Source organism: Chrysemys picta, chromosome 12 (assembly GCF_011386835.1).
Source record: "Chrysemys picta bellii isolate R12L10 chromosome 12, ASM1138683v2, whole genome shotgun sequence".
NCBI lineage: Eukaryota > Metazoa > Chordata > Testudines > Emydidae > Chrysemys > Chrysemys picta.
Window position 1 is genome coordinate 10,365,637 of NC_088802.1, and position 13,311 is coordinate 10,378,947.

At 50.2% G+C, this 13,311-nt stretch overlaps 2 protein-coding genes and 1 long non-coding RNA gene across 5 annotated transcripts in view; all 3 read right to left on the bottom strand.

Moving 5' to 3' along the window:
* Positions 1–13,311, bottom strand: part of LOC101948742 (zinc finger protein RFP-like) — a 1,201,957-nt gene that overhangs the window by 548,447 nt on the left and 640,199 nt on the right. The window lies entirely within an intron of this gene.
* Positions 1–13,311, bottom strand: part of LOC101939631 (zinc finger protein 850-like) — a 109,428-nt gene that overhangs the window by 66,815 nt on the left and 29,302 nt on the right. The window lies entirely within an intron of this gene.
* LOC135974583 (uncharacterized) lies at positions 2,265–5,338 on the bottom strand. The gene is made up of 3 exons (XR_010591780.1): positions 3,886–5,338; positions 3,744–3,791; positions 2,265–3,463 (listed from the first exon to the last, which is right to left on the bottom strand). It is a non-coding gene; the product is annotated as an uncharacterized LOC135974583 (long non-coding RNA).

Consider the following 13,311-nt stretch of genomic DNA (forward strand, 5'->3'; position numbering starts at 1 on the left):
AGCAGGCTGAAGCTGGGTCTCTCCACTTACCATGCAGTGAGTGCAGGGTCAGATCTGGCTGCAGTCTTCAGGGGAGTGGGGGCAGCGCTGGGGCAGAGCAGGGGTGGGGCCATAGGGAAGAGCTGGGGAGCCCCCACTGCAGCAGCTCCCTGCCCCCCCATGGCAGCTCCCCACCCCAGCTCACCTCCACTCCACCTTCTCCCCTGAGCATGCTGGTGCCGCTCCACTTCTCCCACCTCCCAGGCTTGCGGCGCCAATAAACTGTTTAGCACGGCAAGCCTGGGAAGGGAGGAGAATTAGAGCGGGGGGCGGCATGCTCAAGGGAGAAGGCAGAGCAGAGGTGAGCTGGGGGGGGAGTGGTTCCCCTACACACACACAGACCCATTACTTGCTGTGGGCTGCCCTCCCCACGCCCCCCTGCCCCAGTTCACCTCCACTCCACCTCCTCCCCTCAGCATGCTTTTTGGTGCCCCCAACCACTTGGTGCCCTAGGCAGCCACCTAGTTCGCCTAGTGGTTGCACTGGCCTGCAGCTGACATCTCCCCACCCCCAACTCCTTCCTACTGCAGCATCCCTTCCCTGGGTCTTCCTCTCCCAGGCTCCCAGCTGGTGTGATGCTTCCAGCTTTTCCCCAAATCCTAATTAATTAATTAGGGGCCCCTGCCACACCCACATCTGCCTGTCCCCAGCCCGGCTGTTAATTCTGCCTCACAACTCCCACATCACTTCTGCCCCCAGCCCCTCCCTCATTTTCTGACCCTGCAGCCCCCTCCATCTGCCCCTCAGCTCCTCTTGCAGCCCCAGGGGTTCTTCCCCCCACCCCTCCCATCCCTGGTTCTACAGGGACTGGAGGACGTGGAGTTTCCAGAGATCATAGAGATGAGATATCAGCGGTTGGATAGACAGAGGTCTTCCAGGAGCATAGAGTTGAGCCAGAACAGTAGATAGATGGGACTCCTCCTGGTCATAGGGGCTAGGATGACTGTGGCTAGAGAAGCCCCTTTTTCCATTCTCATTGGATTGTTCCCCCCCCCCCCCCCCATGTCTCAGTGACACTGAGCTTTAGGGTTACCATTCGTCCGGATTTACCCGGACATGTCCTCCTTTTTGTTCTAAAAATAGCGTCGGGGGGAATTTGTAAAGCACTCAAAATGTCCGGGATTTCCCCCCTCCCCCGGCAGAGCAGAGCGAGCAGCTGGGAGGGCTGCAGGAAAGTCCCGGGCTGGACTCCGGAGCAGCTGTAGAGGAGCCGGATCCGCCCTGCATTCTGAGCCGGCAGCTCTCCCCTGCAGCCCGGTCCAGCAGCACTGTGCAGGGCCAGGGACCAGGTTTTGTTGTGCTGGGGAGCACAGCCACGTGTCCGGCTCGGCTCGCACAGAGCCCAACACCCTGTTCTGAGCAGCAGGGTAAGGGGGCCAGGGGGCAGGAGAAGGGGCAGGGAGGTTCTGGAGGGGGCAGTCAAGAAACGGGGGGGGCTTTTGGGGGGGGAGTGGAGAAAGTTTTGGGCAGTCAGGGTACAGGTAGGGGGTAGGGTCCTGGGGGGCAGTTGGGGGGGTCTTAGGAGGGGGCAGTTAGGGGACAAGGAACAGGGAGTCTTAGGTAGGGGGTGGGGTTCTGGAGGGCAGTTAGGAGCAGGGGTCCCAGGAGGGGGCAGTCAGGGGACAAGGAGCGGGGGGGGTGGGGGGCTGGGAGTTCTGGGGGGAGCTGTCAGGGGGCAGGAGTGGGGAGAGGGATCGGAGCAGTCAGGGGACAGGGAGCAGAGGGGTTTAGATGGGTTGGGAGTTCTGGGGGGGCTGTCAGGGGGCAGGAGTGCGGAGAGGGATCGGAGCAGTCAGGGGACAGGGAGCAGAGGGGTTTAGATGGGTTGGGAGTTCTGGGGGGGGCTGTCAGGGGGCAGGAGTGCGGAGAGGGATCAGAGCAGTCAGGGGACAGGGAGCAGAGGGGTTTAGATGGGTTGGGAGTTCTGGAGGGGGCTGTCAGGGGGTGGGGAGTGGTTGGATGGGGCGTGGGAGTCCCAGGGGTCTGTCTGGGGGTGGGGGTGTGGATAAGGGTTGGGGCAGTCAGGGGACAAGAGGCAGGGAGGCTTAGATAGGGAGTGGAGTCCTGGGGGGCAGTTAGGGGCAGGGGTCCCAGGAGGGGGCAGTCAGGGGACAAGGAACGGGGGGAGGGTTGGGGGTTCTGGGGGGGGCGGGAAGTGGGAGGGGCTAGGGCGGGGCTCCTCCCGTCCTCTTTTTTGCTTGCTGAAATATGGTAACCCTACTGAGCTTGTCTACACTGGCAAGTTTTGTCACCAAAAACTGTCATTTGGCCACAAAACAGCAAGAGCGTACACACTACAATGGGACTTTTGTTGTGAAAAATGCCCAGTTTTGGTGACAAAAAACTTCCATCCTGACAAGAGACTTTTGTCTTTCCCCCCTCCCTTTATTGTCCACAGAGAGCCTGTGTAGACACTGCTGATTGTTTTGTGGGCAGAACTGGCTTCCCTCAGGGTCCCACAATATCTGCCCTGAATGCTCAGCTCAGTGTTTTGATCTCTGCTGCCCTGCAGGCATGCGCCCCTCCCCTTTCAAAGCTCCGGGAAGTATCTGACAGCTGAGTGTGTTGCTCCATTTGGGGAACAAACACAGAGCAAATCATTGGAATGCTCCTGTTCTGCTCTGCACTAGGAACACCGCAGCAGGCCGACTGCTGCTGCAGGGGGAGGGGGGCAGGCTGATGTGCTCCTTCGCCATTCGTCAGCATACAGAGCTCACAGAATTACTCATGATGCCACTCTGGGCAGCTCAAGGGGCTGTGAGAGAACTTGAAGAGAATCCCAAGATGTGCAGAGATCAGCTCTTCCTTCCCACAACACCGCACTGTGGGATACATACCCATGGTGCATTGCTCACCCTGTTGACGATGGTGTCCCCAATATGGACATGATCTGTTGACAGAGGGAGCAAGTGTGAACACCCTTTGGTGATTTTTGTTTTGTCGACTTTTGGGTGTCGACACAAGTTTTGTCAACAAAAATTGGTAGTGTAGACAAGCCCACTGTCTGTCCCAGGATCCCCAGAGACGTCCTGAATCACAGAGGACAGTGGCAAATAGGCTGCACAATCCCTGAGGTAATGATGAGATTGGCTTCTCTATCTCGCTCACTCAATGCTGTCTATGGTTTGACCATCCAGCGGCTGCCCAGAATTGATACCAGAAGCAACCTCCAAGGTCACGGAGACAGCATGATATCACTGGATTGATCATATGGTGGACACACCCACTCCCATTTGTGGATTTTTGGAGAAGTGGAGCCAACTGCTGTAGGATTCTCTCTCTTCCTCCTTGTGTGGAATATTGGTGTAAAGCGCTTCTACATCTGTGGTGGCCATGATGGCGTTTTCAGGAAGATCACCAATGCATTGTAATTTCCTCAGGAAGTCAGTGGTGTCTCGAAGATAGCTGGGAGTGCTGCTAGGGTCTGTGGAGAGAGTCCAAATAGCCAGATAATCCTCCTGCAAACCTGTACAGCCACTAACTGTGGCCCTCAGTTAATCAAGTATTGTATGTCCGATATGCACCTCCAAATACATTTCAGTAAATGTTTGGCAGCAGTAAATACACTGAAATGTTGCAATTTCAGGTTTATGTTGATATTTCAAGGGTATTTGGACTTAAATATGTTGTGGCACATATTCACGTGGTTGTTTACTTATTGAATCAATGTATGCTTTCATGTACCATCACAGTAAGTATCCTACCTTTCCATCTGCTTTCTCGACCACACAGCTCAAATATGCATCAATAACCTACAACACATGATGAAAGAAAAGTCACAATTTCAATAATATTTAATGACTCAATCCTGTTAACAAATACATGTTTAGTGGTATTTAAATGTACCTTATCACTTATCCCGCTTCTCAGTTTCAGGCAATGAAATGAAGCGCCATACAATTTTATGTTTCTCATTTTGGCCTCCAGTCTCTCTGCGTGTTTGCTGGTCATTACAAATTTGACTAGGAAAAAAATATTAACACATATCACATGCATGGTAATACACTTTCCTTTTTCTCTGTTTTACTACTGTGAATGCCGCCACTTTGTACATGAAAACCTTTAACATAGTTCCATTTACAAAGTATGTTAATCTGTTTAAGAAAGGTGCAGGTAACAAATTACCTTTCAGAATCCATTGCTTGTCTTCCACCTCCTCCAGATGCATGTCATCAAAATTGTCATCAGCATCACTTGTATCATTGTTTGAAACATCTTGCCCTATATACTCCTCTTCTTCCATTGCTGTGACCTCTATGTTTTTCACTGTGCTGTCGTGAGATACAGTGCCATCCACTTTTCTAATCTCTTCTGTGGGTGTTTCTGGTTCAGTGTCACCAACTGCAATTTCAGTTCCAATTTTTTCCTCTAATGTGCTTTCAGCAGTTAATGTTGGTGGCTCTTCAAATGGTTTTAAGTGTGCGATATTGTACATGGTTCCTAACAATTTCCCTGAGATGGTTTGCAATTTCACTCTCTTATCCTCAACAGTCGTAATTTTGTATGGTCCCCGATACCTAGTTTCCCGTACTCCTCCTTTTCTTGTTCTCTTTCTAGCATTCAGTAACAGAACAAAGTCCCCAACATCAAATGTTATTTCCCCATATTTAGAATTCTTTCTTTTAGCATAATAATAATAATTAATGGAGATATCCCATCTCCTAGAACTGTAAGGTCATTGAGTCCAGCCCCCTGCCTTCACCAGCAGGACCAAATACTGATTTTGCCCCAGATCCCCAAGTGGCCCCCTCAAGGATTGAGCTCTCAACCCTGAGTTTAGCAGGCTAATGCTCAAACCACTGAGCTATCCCTCCCCCTAATAGCTTAGTTGTTTTTCTTGTGCTTTAGAAATGTTACTTAAAGCCAGTGCAATGTCAGCATCGTGTCTCGATTTCATATTGATGTTGTACTCTTTGCAGAAATCTTCCCCGAATGCATTCCTATCTGGGATCTTTGTAAACAAATGGAGAAGGGGTTGTATTTGTAAAATGAAGACACACTGAATGCCATGTGTACATGAAAGGTGCTGGTAATAACATACACTTACCGTGTAATTCTCTGAGACTTCTTCTGGAAACACTGGGTCAGCACAAGACATTAGTCGAAAGGGTGACATTTTTGTTGTTGCGTGTACTTTAGTTTGAAAAGAAAACAAAATGGGGTCAAGTAATTCATCCCAATTACTCCCATTGTCATCAACCATCTTCCACAATGCTCTGTAACAAATGCTCATTGATGTGTTTGTTTAAAAAAAGAAAGTCACACATACGGTCTTGACTGAAACAGATCATACATAATCAAAAAGGTGTAATACATAATGAAAAAGACTTTCCATGTAACACATTGATTTTGAAGATTTTTTTGTGAGTTGCATCTTCTTGCATAGCACACTCTACTTGCCATTAGTACTGTAATAGTCCCACCCATTCACTTACCTTTTTATGGATTTATTAGCGTTTTCAGCCAAGCCATTGGTTTGTGGGTGGTACGGGCTGGTGAAGTTACGTTCTATTCTCAATCTTTCACAAATATACAGGTTAAACTGAAAGAAAATAAGTTACACCATAAACTTACATATAGACTTGTGTTAAGGAATGTTCCTTTGCGTATTTGCCACTACTTTTATGTGTAATTAGCAACAGGAATAGCCCATCTTTTATTATTTGTTTTGGAAACAAGTAGTTGTGTATTTCTTTGCTAAATATGAAGACACCGAAAAATAATTTTATAGCAACACTGACGGTGACCAACAGCAGTTTATAAAAAAAAAGTATGATGATTGTTTGAGATCAATGGGTGACCTGATAGTGAGTTTGACTACATAGTACAAATAACCAGAAAAAAAACAGCCATTACCTTATTATTGAATTCCAGACCAAGATCTGTCAGAATCCGCTGTGGGCATCCATGTCGAACAATCATTTTGTACATGCTCTTTGCCACCTTAGATGCTGACTTACTTCTAAGTGGCAAGGCTTCCACCCATCTTGAAAGATAATCTATGGCTGTCAGTATACACCGGTATCCATCCTTTGTTACTGGCAATGGTCCTCTTAAATCTATTTCCACCAATTCCCAGATCCGAGTGACCTACATACAAGAGTACCAGTTACAGTCATACTACACGTGTTTCTTACTAAATGTTCTCAATAAACCCCTATGTCATAAGCAGAGTACACAGTGTAATATGGTTACAACAGCCATAGAATCAGAATGTAAAGCCCACTTTTAAATACAGAAGAAAAAGAAAGAAAAAACAAACAAAAAGAAGTGGAAAGGTGCATTAGAGGTAATGGCTGCACTATGCTGTGCTACTTGTATGCAGTGCACTCATTTCAAAATCAAAGCCTAATTGGGTCACTGAAATAACAATGGATAATGATAAACAATAATTTGTCTGATTCCAAAATTCACCTTTATGCTTTTCAAGGTGGTATCAAGATTTAATTCCTTTCCGTCTTTCTGGCAAGTCAGACATCGTGCAACCTGTTTTTGATGGAACAATATGACATTAACATTTCATTAAGGGAACAGAGTTCACATTTGCACACCAAATATATTTTTCTATTTCGTTTATACATTTTGAGCTTCTTTTTCAATTGTAAATAGCATTCTTCAGGATTTAGTTTCATTACTTTACATACCCAATTGGCAATGTCTTTTGTCATCCCTGGCCAATAGTATTTTGATGTCAGCACATTCCTCGTTTTGAATATTCCTAGATGTCCACCCATTAGACTGTCATGATACCTTTCAAGGAGTTGCAGGGCTTCTTTCATGGTATGCAAAACGACAACCTTTCTTCCTTTTGCAGAATGGAACAATGTCCCCTCTGTTGATCATAGAAGATGGAGAATGGAGGATGATTAAGGTTTCTCGGGGCCTTGGGCCAGAGCAATTGTTGGGCCCCTACCCACCCTCTCCGCCGGGTGCACCACATATGGCCCTATCCCTTTCGTCCTCTTCTCCAGGATCTCAGCCATGTTCCACCTAGGCTACCCCCACATTACACCTGTCCCACAACTCCTTTGCTCATTTTCCACCCACCCTGCTCTTCCACACAACCCCAGGACTGGAGAAGCTCTGTCCCTGTGTCACGGCCCCAGGGCTGTACCAGGGAGTGAGAGCTCTTCCAGTCCCAGGGCTGCAGCGGGGGTTTGGATGCTGCGGTTCTTTAGGGGACCAGGAGCAGGGTGGATTCTCCTGCCCCACCAGGCACTTCTTCTGGAGATGGGGTCGGGCATAGGGGCTTTCCCTGCTGCCCCACAGCTTCTGCCGGGGCTGGGGTGGGGGCAACATGTTGTACTTAAGCTATGACTGGCTATTTGCAAAGCCATTCATTAACTATAAGGCATATGCCTATCAAAGACGTCTATATACAGTATGGTTCATAATGCCTTGAGTACAAGGGGGGAATTTCAGTGTATAGTTAGAAATTATTGCTCATTGAACATATAGTGATTGTTGTTGGTGCTTGCAGCAGACTGGATAACATACTTATGAAATGAAGCAAAGTCATAGGGTTTTTTGGTAAAATTTATACTAATTTCTCACGTAACTGCACACTGCATTTGTTGCACCACCGGCATAGATAGCAAAGGAGATTTTCTGGAAAATTTTAATAAAACCAGAGATCCCAATACCGGTCACATTGAAGGTAAGGTTAACACTCCAAATAATCTCAGTGTTGGGACATCAGGACCATAATTTACAGGTTGAAGTTTCCAGTGTAATGTGTCAGTCTTTTCTTTAAAAATGTATTCCTTGCCTTCCAAAGAAAAGTTGACAGCAAATCGATGCAGGAGGGGTGCAGGGTCTGGGGAGTTTGGGAGAGGGGTACGGGCTCTGACCTGGGGCAGGGGATTGGGGTACAGGAGGGTTGTGTGGATGTTCTATAAGACAAAGGAGCTGCAGTGACTTCATATAAACATAGAAACTGCTGGAAGACTCTTTTACATATTCAAAATGTGAGCGGCAGGGTTGGAGGGAGAGAGGGGGCATCTGTACAATATTTCACAGCATTCAGTCTCCTGGCTGGAGCAGTAAAGTAGCCCTGCAGCACTTGATTATGAGAGGGAGGAGCTGCGGTGATTAAGCTTTGACAGGCTAGGAATTGGGAGGCCTGTACCTTTAAGACCCCAGCCCCAGGAACCCACCCCCTGCTCTGGGGCTGACATGCAGCGTTCTGGGAGCAGAAGAAAAACAGTAGGGTTACCATCCTTCCAGGTTTCCCCGGACATGTCCGGCTTTTTCAGCTTTAAATGGCTGTCCGGGGGGGATTTCTAATAAAGTAGAAATGTCCAGGATTTCCCCCTTCCCCTCATGCAGAGTGAGGCGCAGCTGATTGGACGGCTGGGCCTGATTGAAAGCCGCTCGCAGCCACTGGGGCCTCTAGCAGCCAGAGTCCCTTCCCCTCCCCTGCTCCCTCCTCCGCCGCAGAGCAGTGCCACAGTGTTTGGCTGCACGTGGAGCTTGCAGCTCTCCCTCGGCCTGGGGGGGGCAGGCAAGGGACAGGGAACGGGGGGTTAGATTGGTCGGGGGTTCTGGGGGGGCTGTCGGGAGAAGGGGGTGTAGAGAGTGGTTGGGGCAGTCAGGGGACAGGGATCAGGGAGACTTAGATAGGGGTGGGATCCTGGGGGCAGTTAGGGTGGGGGGGGTCTCAGGAGAGGGCAGTCAGGGGACAGGTAGTGGGTAGGGGGATTCTGAGGGGGGCGGGAAGTGGGCAGCACCCCATGTCCTCTTTTTTGATTGTTGAAATATGGTAACCCTATCTGAAAACAGCCTCTGCACCCCCCAAACCCCTAGATTTGCGAGCACAGCAGGTGGCTCATCCCACGGGGTCACTGTTTCCCCCTCCCTAAATGGGGTTTTGTCCCCACACAGGGTCTAGCAGTGTCTCTCCACCACCAGGTGTAAAACCGGCTCCCACCCCCGATTTTTCCCCTTCAGCCCCTCTTCTGCCGCTACCTACGGTAGCTTGATCCCCAGCTAGTAAATTTCTGCCCCCTGCTCAGACCCTGAACTGCCCCCTCTGCGATTTACCCCCTTAATCCTTTTAATCTCTCCTCCCACAAAGAGGATGCAGCAAGTCGTAAGTAGAAGTAAAGGCAGAGAGAGGGCAGTGGCAACAGCGAAGGTTACTGGGCATGCTCAAAGTAGGGAATTGGGAGAGGGAGCTGTTTGTGTCCTTACACCGGGACTGAGCCCAGCGATTGCTTCCCCCAGAGCCACCTCCCAGCAGCTCCTGGGTCCTAGCGATCAACCCATCGTGCTGCAGCATCTCTGAGCGCATGTTACCAGCACTGGGTGACCAGACAGCAAGTGTGAAAAATCAGGACAGGGGATGGGGATAATAATCACCTATATAAGACAAAGCCCCAAATATTGGGACTGTTCCTATAAAATTGGGACATCTGGTCACCCTACCAGCACTGGTGCAAAAGTTGGAGCTGTCTGGGCTGGCTGAGCCGGACTTGTGGGAAAGAGAAGCAAAAGGAGAAAGAGCAGAAATAAGGGAGGAAGGAAAATGATGCATGAGGGGAAGGGTGACAGCAGAAACCCACTCTCATATCCACCAGTGTGCAGGGCCGGCCTTGGGGCCTTTTCCCTTGGCCCCCGTGGGCTCCCCATCCTGCACTCCTTTTGCCACTAACCCTTGTTCCCTTCTGCACCCTAACTCTTACACTGTGCTCCTAATCCCTACATTTTACCACCTTCACCCCAACCTCTCCACAGTGCCACCTTCACCTTAACCCCTGCACTTCCCTCACGCCTGCGCCCCCAACCCCAGCCCTGCACTGCCCATATGCCTGCCACACTGCCGCCCTGCCCAGGTCCCCCCACTCCCTTATGCCCAACAACCCCCATGCCCAGTGGCCCCTCACCCAGAGATCACCATCGATCCCTATGCCCAGTGGCCTCCCCCCCACAGACTCCCCACACTGCCCAGCACCCCCTCACAGCCCCCTACCCCACAACTGTCCAGCATGCCACATTCCCGAGGGCTTTCAGCACCAAAACATTAAAAATTCTGTGCACAATATTTTAAAATTCTGTCAATTTTATTTGTTAATACCAGGGCTGTCCCTAGCTATTCTGGGGCCCTACACAGCACCTCTGGGGGGGCAGCCTTCCATGGGGAGGAGATCCCAGGCCTGTGCAGGGGGCGCTTGGCTTGGGAGACAGGGGGAAACACCCCCTAGCACTCACCGGCAGCGCGGCTGGGGCCGGGTCTCTGTACTTCCTGCCACCGGTGAGTGCAGGCCTGGCCCTGCTGCAGAGTCCTCAGGGGCGGGGCTGGGGCGGAGCAGGGGCAGGAAGAGGCGGGATGGGGCAAAGCAAGGGCAGGGGCTTTGGGGAGGGGGTGAAGTGAGGGCAGGGCTGGGGCGGAGCAGGGGCAGAGGCCCTGGGGAAGAGGCAGAGCAGGGGCTGCACAGGGCACCAGGAAATTTGCTGCCCCAAACTTCCTGGTGCCCTACATAGCTGTGTACTTTGCGGATGGCCCTGGTCAGTACATACATGTGGAGGCTCCAGAATGGGAGTGGCAAGCATTGGCCCCTGGCTGCATGGAGGTGGGAGATCACCCTGCAGCCTTCCCCCTCCCCTCCTAGGAGAGGGACTTGGTAGTGAGATTCCTCTGTGTGCCTGTCAAAAGGCCACAGGGAAGCATTTCACATGCTGGCTGCCATGTCAGCCAGGACCCAAAATCCGTGTGAATGACTAAAAGGAAATAGCTGATCCCAATGGCTGAGTCCAGCCCTCACCAGGCCCTTGCTGCCAGGGCTCTGCACCATCATCTCCCAAATAGGGTGACCAGATGTCCCGTTTTTATGGGGACAGTCCCGATTTTTTGGGGTCTTTTTCTTATACAGGCTCCTATTACCCGATTTTTCACATTTGCTGTCTGGTCACCCTACTCCCAAATGGCCTTTCATTCTCCCTAAAATGGAACCTTTCCCTCTAAGCCGGAAAAGTACAGAGGTGCTTGGGATGTGCAGTTTAATAAGAAAAGGAATTCTCTTCAGGCACCAGGTTTTTTTTCCACCCTGATTCTCACAGGGCTTGTCTACACCACGCTGACTTTTAGCGGCAAGGCTGGGTCCATACAGCCTTGTCGCTAAAAGCCCATGTATGTAAATGCTCTTTGTCGGCACTTTTGCCGACAAAATACTTCCAGCCCCACAAGTGGCGTTCGCGCTGCCGACAAAGCTGTGTTCACACTGCCACTTGCCGCAGCAAAACTTTTGTCTTTGGGGGTGGGCGGAAACTTCTAAAGTACCTGTGAAAGACAAAAGCTTTGTCGACAACTTGGCAGCGTAGACAAGCCCATACCTCATTGCCACACACGGCTCTGTGGAACTGTACTGGGTAACTCAGTGCACGGTTTCAACGATGCCGGCCAAGCCTGATTTGAACTGTGGCTCTTGTTTAGGATGATTTAAGGCAGTTTTTAAAGGTCTCTCCCATAGGTGAGGAAGCATGTGCTGCATTCTTGAAGAGCCCTTTAAAGTCCCACTCGACTCTACACTGTTTAGAATGCTCCCTTGTTCAAACTGCTTCCAGCTGGAGAGACAGACCTGCAGATACTTGGTTCCTCAAGAAAAAAACAACTATGTCCCTTTCCCCTAAATAAAAGTGTTCAGCTACTCCAGCCTTGTCAAGAGAGAGTCCATCTTCTTCCCCAGCTAAGAGGTTGCTCCCCCCCCTTGCATTCTGCAGCCCTGATTGCTGCTTTTCTGCTCCAGGTACATCCATAGGCGCTGACTCTGTGGGTGCTCTGGGGCTGGAGCACTCATGGGGAAAAATTGGTGGGTGCTCTGCACCCACTGGCAGTTCCCTGGCCTGCCACCCCCCCGCCCCAGCTCACCTCCACCTCTGCTCGGCCTCTCCCTCCTCTCCTGAGCGCACTGCAGCTCCGCTTCTCCCCCCAGCTCCCAGCTCTTGCTGCCACAAAACAGCTGTTTCACAGCAGCAAGCGCTGGGAGGGAGGGGGAGGAGGGGGAATGTGGTGCGCTTGGGGAAGAGGTGGGACGGGGGCGTGGATTTGGGGAAGGAGTCCAATAGGGGCAGGAAGGGGGAGGAGTTGGGACAGGGATTGGAATGGGGTTGGGCCAGGGGGGTTGAGCACCCACTGATGCCAGGAAAAGTTGGTGCCTATGGGTACATTCCCCTCCTTTTGTTCTAGTGTCAGTTTCCTGTTGACACAGGCATATTGTTAATCATAGAATATCAGGGTTGGAATGGACCTCAGGAGGTCATCTAGTCCAACCCCCTGCTCAAAGCAGGACCTATCCCCAGAAAAATTTTGGAGCCAAATGGCCCCCTCAAGGATTGAACTCACAACCAATGAGGTTCTGGCGGAACCCAACTGAGAGTGCCAACTCAGGACAAATTGCTCAAACAGGGCAGTTACAGCCCAAGGCTGGGGTGTTTTCCACCTCTAAGGCAAACCAAACCAGCCAGACTAAGTGGACTTCGGTCTCACCCCACTGGCTAACCGCAAGTCTCACAAGCAATCTCCTTAGACACTCCAGTTTCCCAGTATTACCTCCAGTGCCACTCGTTATGGGGACAAATGGTTATGAAAACCAAGACCCCAGTAAAAGAAAAAGGTTCTCCTGATCCCAAAGGAACAAGCCCCAGACCCAGGTCAATATACAAATCAGATCTTACCCACAAATCACGCTGTTGCCAATCCTTTAGAATCTAAAATCTAAACGTTTATTCATAAAAGGAAAAAGATAGAGATGAGAGCTAGAACTGGTTAAATGGAATCAATTACGTACAGTAATGGCAAAGTTCTTGGTTCAGGCTTGCAGCAGCGATAGAATAAACTGCAGGTTCAAATCAAGTCTCTGGAATACATCCCCCGCTGGGATGGGTCCTCAGTCCTTTGTTCAAAGCTTCAGCTTGTAGCAAAGTTCCTCCAGAGGTATGAAGCAGGATTGAAGACCAGATGGAGATGAGGAATCAGCCTTATATAGTCTTTTCCAGGTGTAAGAACACCTCTTTGTTCTTACTGTGGAAAGTTACAGCAAAATGGAGTCTGGAGTCACATGGGCAAGTTCCTGCATACTTTGCTGAGTCTCAAAGCATATTTGCCTTCTCTCAATGGGTCCATTGTATAGCTGATGGTCCTTAATGGGCCATCAAGCAGGCTAGGCAGAGCTAACATCAGTTTGTCTGGGATGTCACCCAGCAGCATAGCATAAGTTTGAAATACAGACAGTATAGAGCCAATATTCATAACTTTAACTACAAAATTGATACACA